This window comes from Aulonocara stuartgranti, assembly GCF_965226115.1.
Source record: "Aulonocara stuartgranti genome assembly, chromosome: 12".
In the NCBI taxonomy this organism is placed as follows: domain Eukaryota; kingdom Metazoa; phylum Chordata; class Actinopteri; order Cichliformes; family Cichlidae; genus Aulonocara; species Aulonocara stuartgranti.
Window position 1 is genome coordinate 10,016,687 of NC_138948.1, and position 17,016 is coordinate 10,033,702.

Consider the following 17,016-nt stretch of genomic DNA (forward strand, 5'->3'; position numbering starts at 1 on the left):
TGAAACAACTTCATTTATAAAATAGGTTTATGGATTTCTGAAGAAGAATCGATTTTTAAATATAGATTTTAATTTCATTTGGTTACGCAAACACTTTTTTTTTATTTGTTCCCAAAGGACAACATTATGCAGTTCAACCATCTTTCTTATTGCATTAATGCTAAAGCAGTTGTTGTCCTGATTAATGCTTGTTTTAAGTGAGTGTTGGGATATACACTTTTAGCAAACCATCCAGTATATGACCCCATATGAACTGACTGGAAAGGGACATAAGGCAATGGAAAATCCTACATTGTATTCTGTTTAATTTTAATCTTTTTCAGTGTTTTGATTAATCAATGTGCATTTTTTTACCAGCAATGTCTTTGTCAAAAGATAGAAATAATCAGTCAGATTTGAACAGAAAGTTACAGTTTGCTAAAATACTGCATTGGCCGTATTTGCATATTTATAGCTCTTTATATAATACCTAAACTAGGGATCTGTATAACATATTGCAAATGTGCATGGATAGCCAACAAAGGAACCAAATAGAGTTATAAGGTGAGAAAAGGGAAACAAAGAAAGCAATTCTTCTCCTAGTGACAGCAGAGAATTATGTGTTCAAGTACCTTAAAAATTGGAACAAAAGTTCAGCAGCTATGAAATAAAAGCAAGGGCAGTTACAATTTCCAAACTGGCATAAAGTCAGTCTAATATTATTTATTTATGACTGCTTTAGAAAAAAATATATTGAGAAAATTGCAATATTCAGAAAATGTAATATGTGTAAATATTTAATCATCAGTTGGTGCAAAACTGTGTTAAGTAGACTTTCTCACTATTTTTTCCTGCCCCACCTATTCTTATTTCTGCATCTTTATATAATTCTATGGCCATTAATCCATTCCTGAGAAGTTTATAACTTCTCCACCCTCTCTGTCTCTACACTACACTTCTCATCCCTCCTCCCACCCTTTCTTTCATCTCCCAGTGCCTCAAATGTTCTGTGCTCCCCACCCATTCCTATTTAACCCTAAAGCATATGAACATCCATTTCCTGTTATCTGACGTCTTCACCCTTTTTTGTTTTTACACCCCAGTCTTCTTCCTTTTCTAAATCTGCCAACTTCTGTTTATTAGGTTTTCCACTCAGCTGCACCTCACATTCAATCCCCGTGTTGTAGAAATTAGTGTATCAGACATCACTGCTTACAGATGACTTATTTAAAAGCTCACACCACCCACACTACAGTTTGTTTTTTAAAATCTTTAACTGTAAACAACTTGGCCTATTGTGCTGTACACCATTAAGGTGAACTCAATTCATCTAAATATTCATTTTATCTCTTTACAACCTGTTACTGTTAAGAATGATTTAGTTATTGCAATACGACAATGAAAGACAATGGAAATGTTAAATAGACATAGACCGTCCGACTGCGGTCTGGAGTGTGGAGCCTTCCTGCTGCTGCGGAGTCGGGGCGGTCTGCCTCCCCCCACCGCAGGGAAAAGGGAAACACCACCTGGGTCTGGGTGCAGTTCCCCCCTCCAGGGGCGGGGGCACCTAGACCCGGTTTGTAGAGTACGCTTGGGGAGTGTGATCGTGTGTACAACGTCTCTTTATGTCTGTCTCCAGGTTGGTTGAGTGTGGAGTAAGTGCATATGAGAGCATGAGGGTGGGAATGGATGTTTGTATCTGTGTGTGCCTGTATATCTGTGTCTATATGTCAGGTTGGGTGTCAGGCGCCACCTCTCTGGGGACATCTCAGGCCCTCCAAGGTTTGGAGGCCTATCTCCCCCTACCACCACTTCCCCTGTCAGTGGCGGACCCCCTCAGACATCGGTGCGTTGGTGGTTCTTTGTGTCCGGGGATGGGCGTCCAGGTACACACCGGCTCACTCTTTGGCGGCCGCTTATCGGGGCCTGGAGCCTGGGGCTCGCTCGGGCCACTTCGGAGGTGGGGTGCCCCCGGCCTCTCGGCCTGGGGCTCGGTCACTCAGGCGCAGCTGGCTGCCGGCGGAGCTCACGGGCGCGTCACTGCAACTCCCCCTGGCTTCTGCTCCGCGGCTGCTGAGTGAGCCCTCATCTGGGACTCTCCTCAGCTCTTTCCGGGACAGTGGCGCGGCTGCCCCTCTGTTGGTCTTCCTTGGTCTCTTGTGTTCTGGGGGCCTCTGGATGTCTGGAGTTTTGATCTCCTCCACACCTGCTTCATGCCCTGGAGGACGGGGCTGTGGCCCCCCCACACCCTCTAGCAGATTATTACATGAAGGAACCTTTTAAAAAACAAAAAACAAGCGCGTCCATGCTCACAGGTGTACACGGGTGATCACACCCACAAACTACACCCTTTTTGGCTCCTACCTCAAAGCACACTGTGTTCTGTTGTGCTGCACAATAATGTTTAATATTTAGTATTTACTGTCATATTCCCATATATCATTGTGATGTTGTTTATTCTATTACTCTTGTTCTCTTCTGCTTGCTTTCTTTTTTTCTTTCTCAGCAGGTGACCCAGGTGATTGATATATGCATTTTTTTTCTCTGCCCGTTCTGTTGGTTTTTGTCTTTTGCCCTTCTCCCCCGTCCCTCTTCTCAGCTGTTTCTCTTTCCCTCTTTCTTTCTCCCCTTCTTTCCCCCAGTCAAGTCTGTCCCGTATTCAGTAAGTGAAAATAAAATAAACAATAAAAGGTAAAAAAAAAAATAAAAATAAGATGATAATATATTAAATGAGTAGTCCCATTGTAAAACGGACTAGTTTTTGCTAGATGATGGATGTTTTTTTACTGTAGGCACTTGAATTTGGAACATGTTAGCAAATTAGCAAATTAGCAAACGTTTATTATAGAGCAATCTTGGAACAACATTTCACTTTTCCTGATAAACACAAGAAACGCACACATGATCTAAACACAGTTTTGTATGGTTCAATTTTTTGGGCTTCCCTATGAAAGACTTTGATCTGAAAAGAGGTTAACATTTTGTACATCAGAGCTAAACCATTTCTTCCCTATCTGCTCTCAACTTTTAATTTCTTTCAATTTAACTTCCTCCTGCTCCTGTAACATAAAAGAAAAGTTGCCCAACCCCTCTTCTCCTCACTTCCTCTTTTCAATTTCTATTTTTCTTCTCTCTCTTTAACTTTCTTTAAATCTCTTTCAACATCCAGCATTTCCCTTTCTTGACCTGCTCTTTTTCTTTTGTCTCCACTTCATCCTCCCCCCTCATCGTACCTCGTCTCCCTCTTCATCTTCCTCTCTCTCTGAAACCTGATTTACCGCTTGTTAACATCAAAGGGATGTTAGACTGTTGGTGCCTCAAACTATTTCTCCAAATCATTTTTATTTTCTAGGTGTAAATCAGTGTGAATACTGCACGGTTGCTGTGACAGGGTTTGGTTTCCAATGAAGGTATAAAACATCAGAAGTCAGGGGACATCACAATGGTGCTTCTTGAGCTACCACTAAAGTAATTGTTCATGTCTGTTATTTCTACCTTAGTTTTGCTGAATTATAGCTATGCAAAGTCTGGATACCCCGGGGGAATATGTAAGAAAAATCAAATTATAGTCCATTGAAAAAGTTTTTCAGATATAGCTCTGGAACTTTTAGGCTGAGAAACAGATGTGTTTTCAAGTTACTGTTTCTCATTTGAACAGAGAAAAATGAACTAGAATCTCTTCTTCAAAAAGGATGTTATATACTATGACATAGGTAAGAAGAATTAATTAACCTTTAATTACTTCTCTAATTATATCTTAATTATATATATTTTTTCATTACTTTAAGCTCTGTAGTGTTTACAGCAAAACAGTGGCATTATGAGGACACAAAAAAATCTCCAAGTGAATGCTAATGTTGCTTTATGTTCTTTTTCTGTATAAATCATTGACATGTTACAGTTTTTCCTCAGGTGTTCTTGGTCAGTTCTCTAATAACAGTTGATGAATTTAACAGTATCTGAAATCCATTAAAACTGTCTGCTACAAGTGGTTGTCATGAAGACCATTGTTAGCATTTTAAAATGTTTTAGAATAGGCAAATGACTACGTACAACTGTCCAATTTAAAGACTTGATATTTCTTTCTCTTACAGTAACAGACTGTGACTCTGATTATTGCAAACATATTGTAAAAAAAATATTTATAGAATTTGAGTGCGACACAATCAGAAAAAAACTCAAGATAGAGAACCCTGATCTGGTTAACATTTAGTATTTGCAACAGTCTGGCAATGGAAAATATTTCTGCTGAAATCTAAAAAAATGGAACCTAGCCTGACTAGGATTTTGAATTGTTTGAGGTTGGGTTTCTTTTTAGGATTTACTCTTTTGGTAGCTTTGGTACGCTGACCAGGAATCCAAGTCAGAGATTCAATAATGAATTTAATCTTTTGTAATGTTTTCAAGCCTCTGGTTTCTGTTTTTACCTTATTCCTGTTCTGAACAGTTTTAGCTTTTGTCTTTCCTCGTGTAGTGATTTCCAACTTTCCAATGTATCTTTGGTATTATGTTTTAGTATGAGTATCCTTCTGTTCTATTCTGAGTGTTTACAACCCTTAGATATACACATTACGTCAGCACACGCACGCACACACACACACACACACACACGCACACACCTACACACACACACACACACACACAGTCCATAAAATAACTCATGTTCAGTTCTAGCCTGCACTATTCTTATCTATTTTAATGAATTTTAAATCAAACAATCAAGATGTGACTGATTTTGATCAAATTAATCTGAGAAACTAGAAATGTTTAATTTTGCTTTTATTACAGCCAGAAAAAATACTGCTTTGTTATTGATGACAACTTAAAACCCTAAAGTCAGGTGTCACCCAATCAATGAAAAAAAGAAAAACAATCAAGTGTAGTGGAAAAATTAGAGGAGGGACAGTTGGCCACCAATATAGTGCCAAAATACTTATATTCTAGAAGACATCCCAACTTTAAATGACATGTGTTGGCATTTACCTCAGATAAATATTAGCTACCCTCTTTTCCACGCTTAGTGAAATTCCTTCACATTACCTATTTGAGTCACCTAGAAAATTTTTATTTTTTCTAGTTTGTGTTTCTTCTACTGCAACTCCAGGGCACAGTGTAATTGAATTTTTTTAATTTTCTACAGAACGAAACCCACATAGTGTAATATCCATAATAGTACTGCAATTACTTGCAACACTCAACTTAATTTAAAAACATTTCTGGAGATGACTTGTCATTGCTCATAGAGGCTGAGAGAATTCAAGGAACTGTTATAATGTATAAACCTTTACCTTTATAAGAGATTAATCAATAAATGTGTGATTTATAAAAATCAAAACTGAATTACTTGAACATCATAAAAAAGTCCTTTTCAAAAATAAAATGTTTGTTTTTTTGTCTTCCTGTGTTCTGCCTAATGCTTTGGGCAATCTGCTTCACTGCTTATTTTCCAAGAGCTTGATAGGATCATCAATACTTACCACATATAGTGAAAAAATGCAGTTGGTTATTTTTGGTGTGGTAACCAGAGGAGACTTCATATTTGACCTTTCAGTCGTGAAAGTGTTTCCAGCACAGTTGGGTTCATATAGTTGTTTTGGACAGTAAAACATTTTGGAACTTTGCCTCTGAACACTACAACACTCAATTTTAAATTGTGAATGAGTGAATATGTCATTAGAGTGCAGACTTACACTTAAAATTTAAAGGGTTTTACATGAAGTCTGCATTAACTGTTAATGAATTACAGTTGTATTTATATGTATTCTCTCTTTTTTTTATTTGGACAAACTAACATAATTTAAAATATAAAATAATATACTGTTTTGGATGACAATCCTTTGTAGTCAGTAACAATCAGAAGTTTAGAAACTAATGGATATCACAAAATACTGCATATGCCCCCTTGGGCTACTCTGCCATGCCTTTACTGTAACTGCCTTTAGTTGCTGATTGTTTGTGGGTCTCTCTGGCTTCAGTAACTGAAAAACATGCTCTATTAAGCTGAGATCAGGTTAGTGATTTGGCCATTAAAGAATATTCCATTTCTCTGCCTTGAAAAAATGTTTTCGATATGTTTTGGGCCATTATCCACTTGTACTATAAAACCCTGTCTTATCAGTTTTGAAGCATTTATTTAAATCTAGGCAAAGAGTATAGCCATGCAGATTTCAAAGTTCATCCTCTTACCTTTATAAGCAGTCACATCACATCAGTTCCACTAGCAGCCATAGATGCCCATGTACAGTGGGGCAAAAAAGTATTTAGTCAGCTACCGATTGTGCAAGTTCCCCCACCTAAAATGATGACAAAGGTCAGTAATTTGCACCACAGGTACACTTCAACTGTGAGAGACAGAATGTGAAAAAAAAAATCCATGAATTCACATGGTAGGATTTGTAAAGAATTTATTCGTAAATCAGGGTGGAAAATAAGTATTTGGTCACTAACAAAAATACAACTCAATACTTTGTAACATAACCTTTGTTGGCAATAACAGAGGTCAAACGTTTACTATAGGTCTTTTCCAGGTTTGCACACACAGTAGCTGGTATTTTGGCCCATTCCTCCATGCAGATCTTCTCGAGAGCAGTGATGTTTTGGGGCTGTCGCCGAGCAACACGGACTTTCAACTCCCGCCACAGATTTTCTATGGGGTTGAGGTCTGGAGACTGGCTAGGCCACTCCAGAACTTTCAAATGTTTCTTACGGAGCCACTCCTTTGTTGCCCGGGCGGTGTGTTTTGGATCATTGTCATGTTGGAAGACCCAGCCTCGTTTCATCTTCAAAGTTCTCACTGATGGAAGGAGGTTTTGGCTCAAAATCTCACGATACATGGCCCCATTCATTCTGTCCTTAACACGGATCAGTCGTCCTGTCCCCTTGGCAGAAAAACAGCCCCATAGCATGATGTTTCCACCCCCATGCTTCACAGTAGGTATGGTGTTCTTGGGATGCAACTCAGTATTCTTCTTCCTCCAAACACGACGAGTTGAGTTTATACCAAAAAGTTCTACTTTGGTTTCATCTGACCACATGACTTTCTCCCAATCCTCTGCTGTATCATCCATGTGCTCTCTGGCAAACTTCAGACGGGCCTGGACATGCACTGGCTTCAGCAGCGGAACACGTCTGGCACTGCGGGATTTGATTCCCTGCCGTTGTAGTGTGTTACTGATGGTGACCTTTGTTACTTTGGTCCCAGCTCTCTGCAGGTCATTCACCAGGTCCCCCCGTGTGGTTCTGGGATCTTTGCTCACCGTTCTCATGATCATTTTGACCCCACAGGATGAGATCTTGCGTGGAGCCCCAGATCGAGGGAGATTATCAGTGGTCTTGTATGTCTTCCATTTTCTGATGATTGCTCCCACAGTTGGTTTTTTCACACCAAGCTGCTTGCCTATTGTAGATTCACTCTTCCCAGTCTGGTGCAGGTCTACAATACTTTTCCTGGTGTCCTTCGAAAGCTCTTTGGTCTTGGCCATGGCGGAGTTTGGAGTCTGACTGTTTGAGGCTGTGGACAGGTGTCTTTTATACAGATGATGAGTTCAAACAGGTGCCATTCATACAGGTAACGAGTGGGGGACAGAAAAGCTTTGTACAGAAGACGTTACAGGTCTGTGAGAGCCAGAGATTTTCCTTGTTTGAGGTGACCAAATACTTATTTTCCACCCTAATTTACGAATAAATTCTTTACAAATCCTACCATGTGAATTCATGGATTTTTTTTTTCACATTCTGTCTATCACAGTTGAAGTGTACCTCTGGTGCAAATTACTGACCTCTGTCATCATTTTAAGTGGGGGAACTTGCACAATCGGTGACTGACTAAATACTTTTTTGCCCCACTGTAGTAACATTGCCTCCAATATAGTTTTTGGATAATGTGAAATGTTTTAAATTGTTTCTTCAAAATAAACTTTGACAATGTCTACACCCTGATGAGTGTACTTGAGTTGGCTAGTGTTGTGAAAGAGTATTTCTTAACTAAGGAAAGATCATCCACTTTATTTATCTTCTATGGTCTATCAGTTCTTTTAGTGTTGGCCTTCTCCAGTTCAATAGCACCAGATTATTGAACTGTCCATTTCCGAGATGTTCCCTACCGCTCTGATAGGTTTATTTTAGTTTTTCCATCTACTGGCAGCTTGCTTTACTTGCACTTTGGCTTCACATTGAGAATTTCAATGAAACTATATGAAATGCAAGTTCAACATTTGATATTAACTCCATATATTTTATCTGCTTAATTTGCCACAGAATAATAATGGAACATGCATCACTTGTCCGAGAAAATGCTTGTCAGTTAATTAACTTTTGAGCATCTGATAATGGTTTTCTATGTTTAAAAGTGGCTATCAGTCCTTAATTATTTTTTGACCCACTAAGTTAAAGCTGAAAGTCTGCACTTTAATCACATGTTGTTGATTTTTTTTAAATTCATAATCCACTGTGGTGATGTATAGAGGTAGAATTATAAAAATGTGTCATTGTCGAAAAACTCAAGTTTGCTTTTGAATGAACACAACGCAGAGTCTGCACCATTTCAATTCTTATTTTTTAATAGCTTAAGGTGGGGAAAGTAGTTCTTTTTATTTTTAAATTCAGTCTTGTGTTGGATCTAGAAAAGACTGCTGATATCAAGGAGGCATGCACAGACGCACACGCCTGGATACACACGCGCGCGCACACACACACACACACACACACACACACACACACACACACACACACACACACACACACACACACACACATATAAGGCTGACCACAAACACAAAAAGATACAAACCTTTGACAGACTTAGAACAAGTGTATTGGTGTTTTTGCAAGTAAACAGCTGAGTTGGAGGTTTAAGGACACTGAAGAATGGATTTAATCTTTCTGTTTCTGGGAAAGACTCATAGATAGCACAGGATGAATCAGAGTAGGAATGAGAAGAAGAGCAAAGTGAGAATTTTTTCTTTTTGAAAAGCAGAGCGTTAAAAGAGAGCAAAGACAAAACTGAAGAAAATATATCTCACAGAAAGTAAACTGTATAGCTCAGCAGTTAGGAGATGTTGAAAACACAGGACAGGAAAAAAAAATATTTTCACCTTCATCAAATGCCACAAACAATACCACATTTACCGTACAAATTTCCAAAGACACCTCCTGAAAACTTTTCTAAGTTCTCAGCAGCAGTTCAAACAAAAGCAGAGTTTAACTGTTCAAAGTAAGTTTGAGAAGCAGATGTGACTGAAACCTATTCATATCTTTACGATTTAATGGGAATGATAGACACAAACATGTTGACACACACACACACACGCACACAAAACCTAGTTCTCTGAAAATGTATCTTACTACACGTACATACTTTGACTAACAATGATCTGCCTGCAGTTAAAGTGGGACATTATGCATGCAGGAGCCTCTGACCTGCAGACCTCAGACTTGTTTCAAAGAAAATGACATGTTTTATCTTGGCTTTTGTATAGAGGTTAATTGATGGTCATGTCTCGATGTAATATGCATGCTTTTGTAACAGTTTCACTTACTGTGCACTTGCCAAATCACCTGCTGCTGATTTGGCATCATCCCCCAAAGAAATAATTGATTTGTAATGTATTTATTTTTTAAAGGTAAGACTTCTCTGAGAGGCACCTGTGGCTTTTTTTCTTGCATCACATTCATTTACTGACTGTTAACACTAGAGATTTGTTATTAAGCTTAATTCCTTGAAATAAATTTTTGTTATAAAAAATATTAATTTGACTTTTAATTATGTAAATTATTTCTTTTTTTGATTTCTTTTTTGCATGTTTGGTTTTCAGTTTGAATCTCAACTGATTAATTCATTACATTCAAACATTCACTCACTTCATCATTATAAGTTTTTTGGGGTTATTTTTATTACTCAAGGACATGACAAATCTATTCATGACTATGATTAAGCTAACTTTCTGCTAATGTGTTACCTGGATTTTAACAGATGTTAAATTGACTGATTTATGCTACTGAAAACTGTAATTGTGAAAAATTGTGATTAGGAAATACAAGTTTCCACACTTGACCAGGTGAGGAGCCATAAAAGGTTAGTTTGATTTATAACATAAAAACAAAATGTCTTTGGAGAAAAAAAGTCACAAAAGTCTTATAATATCCTCCAACGAAACTCTAGGGTTGACGTTTGAAATTTGAAAGTATTTCAATTAGTGCTCTATGACACATTCAAACATGGCATAACTCAGATGTAATACATTTCACATTTTCTAAATGTATCAAACTTTTATCAGTGACCATGCTTTTTAAATAGGAAAGACATTTTTTCAGTCATTTATATATTAACTGATTCCAAGTTAGAGCTCAAAAGGGTAGCTGGATAGACTTAATTCAAAAAATGAACTGAAATGATAAGGTCTAGAGCAGCGATCCCCAACCGTTTTTGCGGCACGGACCGGTTTCATGCCCGACAATATTTTCACGGACCGGCCTTTAAGGTGTCGCGGATAAATACAACAAAATAAAACTAGTACCGGTACCGAAAAAAAGATTTATTCATAACACACGTGAAAAGACCCAGGAAAACCGAGTCAACGATAAAAACAATAACAAAATAACGCTCAAAACCGATAAAAACCCTGAAAACTATACATTTCACACCTGAGCCTCAATTCTCGCGGCCTGGTACCAAACGACTCACGGACCGGTACCGGTCCGAGGCCCAGGGGTTGGGGACCGCTGGTCTAGAGCACAGGTCTGGAGGGATAATTACAGGTTTTAATGACCTGCTGTAAGGTGTACCTTTTCTGGCATCCTAAAAACCCCAAAGCTGCTTTTTTTGGGTTATAATCAAGTATTTTGGAAACTTGAACCCCGCAAAAGAAAAAAAGATGTTTTTTTTTTCTGGTTTGTGGTGCAACATAAGTGAATACACAGAAATGGACTGAGCTTCTAGCTTATTACAACCCTCTTCCACTTGACTTTTTTCCTTTCTCGAAAACCTGCTTAGGAATCCCAAATCTCAACCACCCACTCACCCCAATTTACCAGCATTCTCCCCAGGCTAAGTCATTTATTTAAATCCATATTCATTTTCCTCCAAGCAAAGTGATCTGTCTGAATTTACAGTTAGTGCTCTCTCTGTCTTCTGTCTATCTCTTACTATGTAAGATTTTCTCTATTATTCTCTCTCAAATGTATATTTTCTCTCTGAAACCCCGTTCATCCATCTCTCTCACTCTCAGATTTCATCTTGCAATCATTTTCTCTGTGTGTTTCACACTCTCCCCCTTTTTTCTACCCATTTCTATTGTTCTCTGCCCCAAGCAATTCAATCCATCTGACTTTAAGAATCAGATCATCCAATCAGGGCCCACTCGGTAGACAGAGGCGGGCCCTGAGGGACAAACTAACCAACTCTCTGATGGGATTAGACATCCCACCTGTCCATCACTTTAGAAAACCCACACTAGGCCAATCGCCTCTTCACATAGTTTCATATAGTTGTCATTAAGACACAGGGCTCTGTTTTCTACACATCCATGCATGCATACAATGAGGTGAGTGCACCCATTAACATATAGGTCGATATTATTAAGCTTTGGCTTGGATATTAGACAGCTGATCGAGAAAGCAAATTAAAGGTGAGAAAATACACATAAACACAAAAGTTGTAATCTAATTACTGGAATTTGTAAAGGAAACCGGTAGAGAACAAGTACCTCAGTTTTTAAATGTTTATAGTTTGTTAGTGCATTCATCCACTGTGAGGCTCCAATTTAACTAAACTACTTTTATGTACTATATAGTAAAATGTCTTTTTGCTTTAAAACTTTCTTACCCACTTTCATCTTTTTGGTAGATGTTAAAGGGCTTAAAAAAGACATGCGGGTTGTCACACTCTGTGTTTTGTGGTTTTCATTTTCTCTTTTTTTCTGTTCTTTGGGAATGTTTGCAGACCCCATGTGAATTAATACTCTTATTAGCATAGGGATATAGGTCAACACTGCCCTGAATATGTCTGTTCATATGGCCTGATTGTGGCCTTGGTGTGTGTTTATGTGTGCACGCAAGACTAAGCTAGGTGTTTATTTAATCTTATTTATCTTTATTTTTAAAATCATAATTAAAGAAAGGTGGAAAATTTACCACCATATACTACATATATGAATGTATTTTTATAGATTCAAATTAACCTTAAATTAAACAATGATTAAATTACATAGGTTAATTAATAGGAAAAAATATTTTCTATACAGTATATACTATACTTTAATACAAATTCACAGGAAACAATCAGTGGGGTGGGGATGGAGGGATGGGGGTAAGAGAGGGTCAACAAATAGTGATTCTCCACATGAATGTCATATCAGTTTGAATAAGTAGCTGATATGACATTCATGTGGATAAAATCACAGGTGCACATTCAGTGTGCATAACATGACTTGCAGTCATATACAAATGGCAGCTGCACTGGAATCTGTCTGGACATGGTTAAGGTGATGATGTTCAAAAGAAAACTGACCAAATTTTAATTTGTGTTGGCTTTTTTTGAACCGAACTTTATCTGGGTTCATCCCAGAGGCTGTTATCCCAGAACAGGTTGGAAGGAACTTGCTAGTGAACTGTTTCCAGCTTATTTGGACAACATGACACTAATCATGCTGGTGATTACCTGCTTGCACTGTGCCAGCTTTTGCTCTCAATTTTACACCACATGATTTAATAACATTTAGTGAATGAATCTGAAATGGATGTAAATATTAGTGGTGCAATGCTGAACAGACCAGAAGCCTGGCCTCTTTCATAGCTTTTTAACAGCTTGAGGTGTAATCCAGCTGCTATGTGTTGATATGAATACAGAAAGAAATGTCAGATTTAAACAGTTCCTCTCACCTTTATTACACCTACTTTTTTCCTTGCATTTATGTATATTTCTTAGTTTTTAATGATGATGCAAGTGAAAGAAGTGAGTATTCATGGCAAAGGCGAACACTAAAAGAAATCACAGAGTGAAGAAATAATGATAAAAAAAATTGTTAAAACATCTGATCAGGTCATATTTGACCCAAGGGAGAGCCCGGGGAGATGAAGAATCCGCTCGAGAGATTATATATCCTGACCAGCATGAGGCAGCCTCAGGATGCCCCAGGAGGGGTTGGACGACAAGGTTGTGGGAAAAACAAAAAACAAAACAAAGACAACATCATAATGAAATTTCGTTTCACTGGATGGTGTGGAGAAACAAAGACAAGTTTTATTAAGAAGATTTCTTGTTTCTAAACTTAAGTTGTGATGATTTATTGACCAAGAGCCATAAACAAAGCATTTTGAAATGAATTTCAGCTCATATTATGTTTTAGTTTAAGCATGTAAACAATCATTATTCTTCACATAGTGTCTCTGCCTTTTTCCTAGTATTATATTTTAACAAGACCGCATTATTTTTTTGCCCTTTCACTGTTTTTCATCATCTTGCACCCTCTTTCTTTCACTCTCACCTGTCACATTTACTAACACTTTGTGCAGTTCTTTTGTCGCTTTATGTGTGAGAGCACAAGAATAAACAAATGTGATGACATGTGTGTCAGAGGAAGGCACTGCTTTCTTAGTACGATTAAGGATTTTAAGCGGTACAAAAGCATTACAATCAAATTACTTTATAATGCATATACTTGTTGTTTGTACCAATACGTAGGAAAATAGGTTCTCTTTGAAAAATACTGCAACTGCAAAGTTCAATGGCACCTTTATTTCCCATCAGTCCTTGTCTGCTTCTGGGCAGAAGGAAAAGAAATCACAACCATGCTGAAATCCTCCAGGACTTCCCAAGGAGACCACCTATGAGGAGAGGTTGGCCATTTTATCTTTTTTATTTTTTTTAAGGATAGCTTTTGCTTTTTGTAGACTAGACGTCAGGACTTTACCTTGGAGTAGATCTCTATGATAGGGTTATTACTTGAGTAATCCAACGAAAATGAAAATATTACAAATAATCATGAATTCAGCCCTATCCTTATTTGAGCATGTATGTATTACAGAGCATCCAATTGCAACATCAGACAACAAATAAATCAGTATGTCCTCACACCCCCCACACACAGCTGCACGTAATTGCTACTCATTGTCTTTACCAATAACACTTTGTCATTGCTAAGACGGGTCAAGCACAGGGCATCACAGACTGAAACTCGCATGGACAGCTACAGCAGCGGCCTCGTCCTATCTGAACTGTTCATGTGTTGCAGTGATGGGGCGCTAATGGACCAGCAGGAAATAACATGGCTTCCTGAGGGAACACAAAATGGAGGTATGGTAACTGCTGCCAATATGTCAGGGTGAGAGTGAGAGGCTGGTGGGGAAGCGGGTATATGTTTGAGCACTTTATGGGCAGTGCACAAGTGCAAACAATCACTATATACTGAAAAACACTAAAGAGAACTTTAAAGGATTAGTGGATCAATACAATGTTTTATTTAAATTGTTTTTTATCTTATTTTATGCAGTATTTGGTAGACAAATAGTGTTCTACTGTGGTCAATATATGTGGCTGTGCTGAGAAACTGTGTTTAACACAAGGCTGGTGGGACCTTGTGTAATAGGCACCACCCTACTTAACTTCTCAATAAGTGGATGTTTGTGTGTTGATGCAATTGGTGCTGTGTACTTTAGCATGGTAATTAGTAGCTAATTAGTTATTGATTAAGGTCAGTATATTTTATGGAGGTGAGAGGATATGTGTGACATGGGGCACAGTATAACAGCTCAGCCATAATTCACCCTCTACTGCACAAATACACAACCAAACACCTGCACAAACAATGTAGACATCTGCATGTCACTTTCCCTCCCCCGGTTATAGCAGTGACAATGACAAGTAATTTATTCATTATTATCCTTAATAGTTTTCATATTTGTTTATTTATGCTAATGATATTATTATTAGCTAATGATAGTTAATGTCAGACTAGTCTGTTATAATTACATTTATAAATAAACTAACCTGTGAATATACCTACCCCATGTCATCTAAGAGCTAAAACTGTAGTATTATACTAATGCAGATGCAGTAATTCCCATGAATGTTATTAACAATAATATAAAAAAGGGTGAGGCGTCCATCTGGGTTGGGAAAGAGTTGCTGCCTAGTGGAGTGTAAGTATGTCAGGGTTTTGTTGACGAGTGAGGGGAGAGTAAGGCAGGAGCGTAACAGATGGACTGGTGAGGTATCAGTAGTGATGATGTTAGTGTCCCCCACAGAGGAGTTGGAGGAGGTGAGCCAGGAGAAGGAGGTCTGTTCATATCTGCTGAGACTGCTGCCCCCACGACCCAGAGTGACAAGTGTCAGAAGACAGATGAATGGATGGATGGGTATTATTAATATTTAGTATATTTATCATTTTTGGGGCGTTCATATTATGTAATATAAAAAAAAAATACATACACCAAATTACAATTGTGGTATTTGCAATACACGTTTATACCGTAATATATACTGTAAAAGTTATATTCAGATAAAAAGTGTCTAACTTAACAACTTTCTCTAGATGACCCACTGAGTTATAAATATATTACTGTGATTAAATTCAAAACTGAAGTCCATTCTGATGTCAAAATGATCATAAAAATGAATATACCTCATAAGGCATTATATGTAATATAAACCCTCAATTGAACCAGTTTTCACTCCCTGAAAGTTTTGTCACCAGACAATCTATTGAACATTTTATGTGGGGGTGTTGGCGTGGGGTGCTGGGGAGCATTCATAGCTTTGCTGATTTAACATGAAAATCTCTTTCTACTCTGTAAGAACTGAATCTCTGGAGGTTTAAAAATAGTTTTAGACCCCCTCAAGGTCGCAACTCCCACAGATATATGTCTTTGAGTGTTGCTAATGGTTTGGTCTGATGTTGTGCACTTCAAATCACTGGCTATTTCCTAAGCCTGTTACTGCTAAATGGAAAATGTGAGTTTAGATTGTAGTGTGTGTGTGTGTGTCTGTGCATGTGTGTGTGTTTGTGCGCATGTGCGTGTGACCTCTGCCTTTAATCCACTTTACCTTTCATTTCCTTTCTAGGCTCTCAAATGACCAAGGGCATCTAGATTGAAGCCCTCTTTTCTCCCTCTTTTATCTCGTGTTTTTGGTCTCTCTCTCTCTCTCTCTCTCTGTCTCACACACACACACACACACACACACACACCTCATTTCTTCAAACATGTTGTTATATGTCATTTACATTCTGTTGCTTATAGCAAAAGAGATTTGATGGAGTGTTATAGATATGAAGTGGTTAGCTGGTAGTGACGAGCTGCTAATGATTTAATAAAGGCAAATGTGATTTACTTAATTTGTTTGGTCATTTTAAACCATTAAATACACGACTAATATGATACCTTTATTGACACTAATTATTGTTTTTTTCTCAAGATCTTGGCAGAACCTCTTTACTTAACACAGAATTACCAGATTACCGGCTTGAAATGCAATAATAACACAATAGCCTCAAGTGACTGTAATCATTCTTTAATTATATCCACTGATGAGATTAAAACGATCTACAAGATAATTGTAATTTATATACATCCAGCAGATTCAAACAGTCCAGGTCTGATTTATTTGTAAACAGATTTTTCTTTTCTTTTTTTTGCAGAAATTTAAACCTGTAACTCTGTGAAAGCACTAAAAAAATTGTTGTATTTATCGGTGCAATTATGTACACAGACCCTCGATGAACATGGGCAAATAACATATAGATGTCCAGTTTATCAAGTTACTATTTATTAGTTACATTTTGTCTGATTTGTATAGTTCAGTATCTACGATTGCTGAAAGATTTTATTCTGACTGTCTCCTTGAATGCCTCATTCTGGTTTTCTTTTCATGCCAGTGATGGCAAAATGTCAATGGCTTCTGAAGCATTTAGAGCCATTGACCAAGTTAGCAGCTTAGTCTACTGCAAAAAAAAAAAAAGAAGAAGTTTCAGATGTACCACCTAATGGCAGGCAACACTAGCAAAAAGCGCAGGACTTACAAAGAAAAAAGTTCCGGATATCCTC

General features: G+C 37.8%; 1 protein-coding gene across 1 annotated transcript in view; it reads right to left on the reverse strand.

Moving 5' to 3' along the window:
• The window catches only part of LOC309719019 (transmembrane protein 132C), a 305,935-nt gene that overhangs the window by 19,446 nt on the left and 269,473 nt on the right, over positions 1-17,016 (reverse strand). The gene's annotated exons all lie outside the window — the stretch shown is intronic.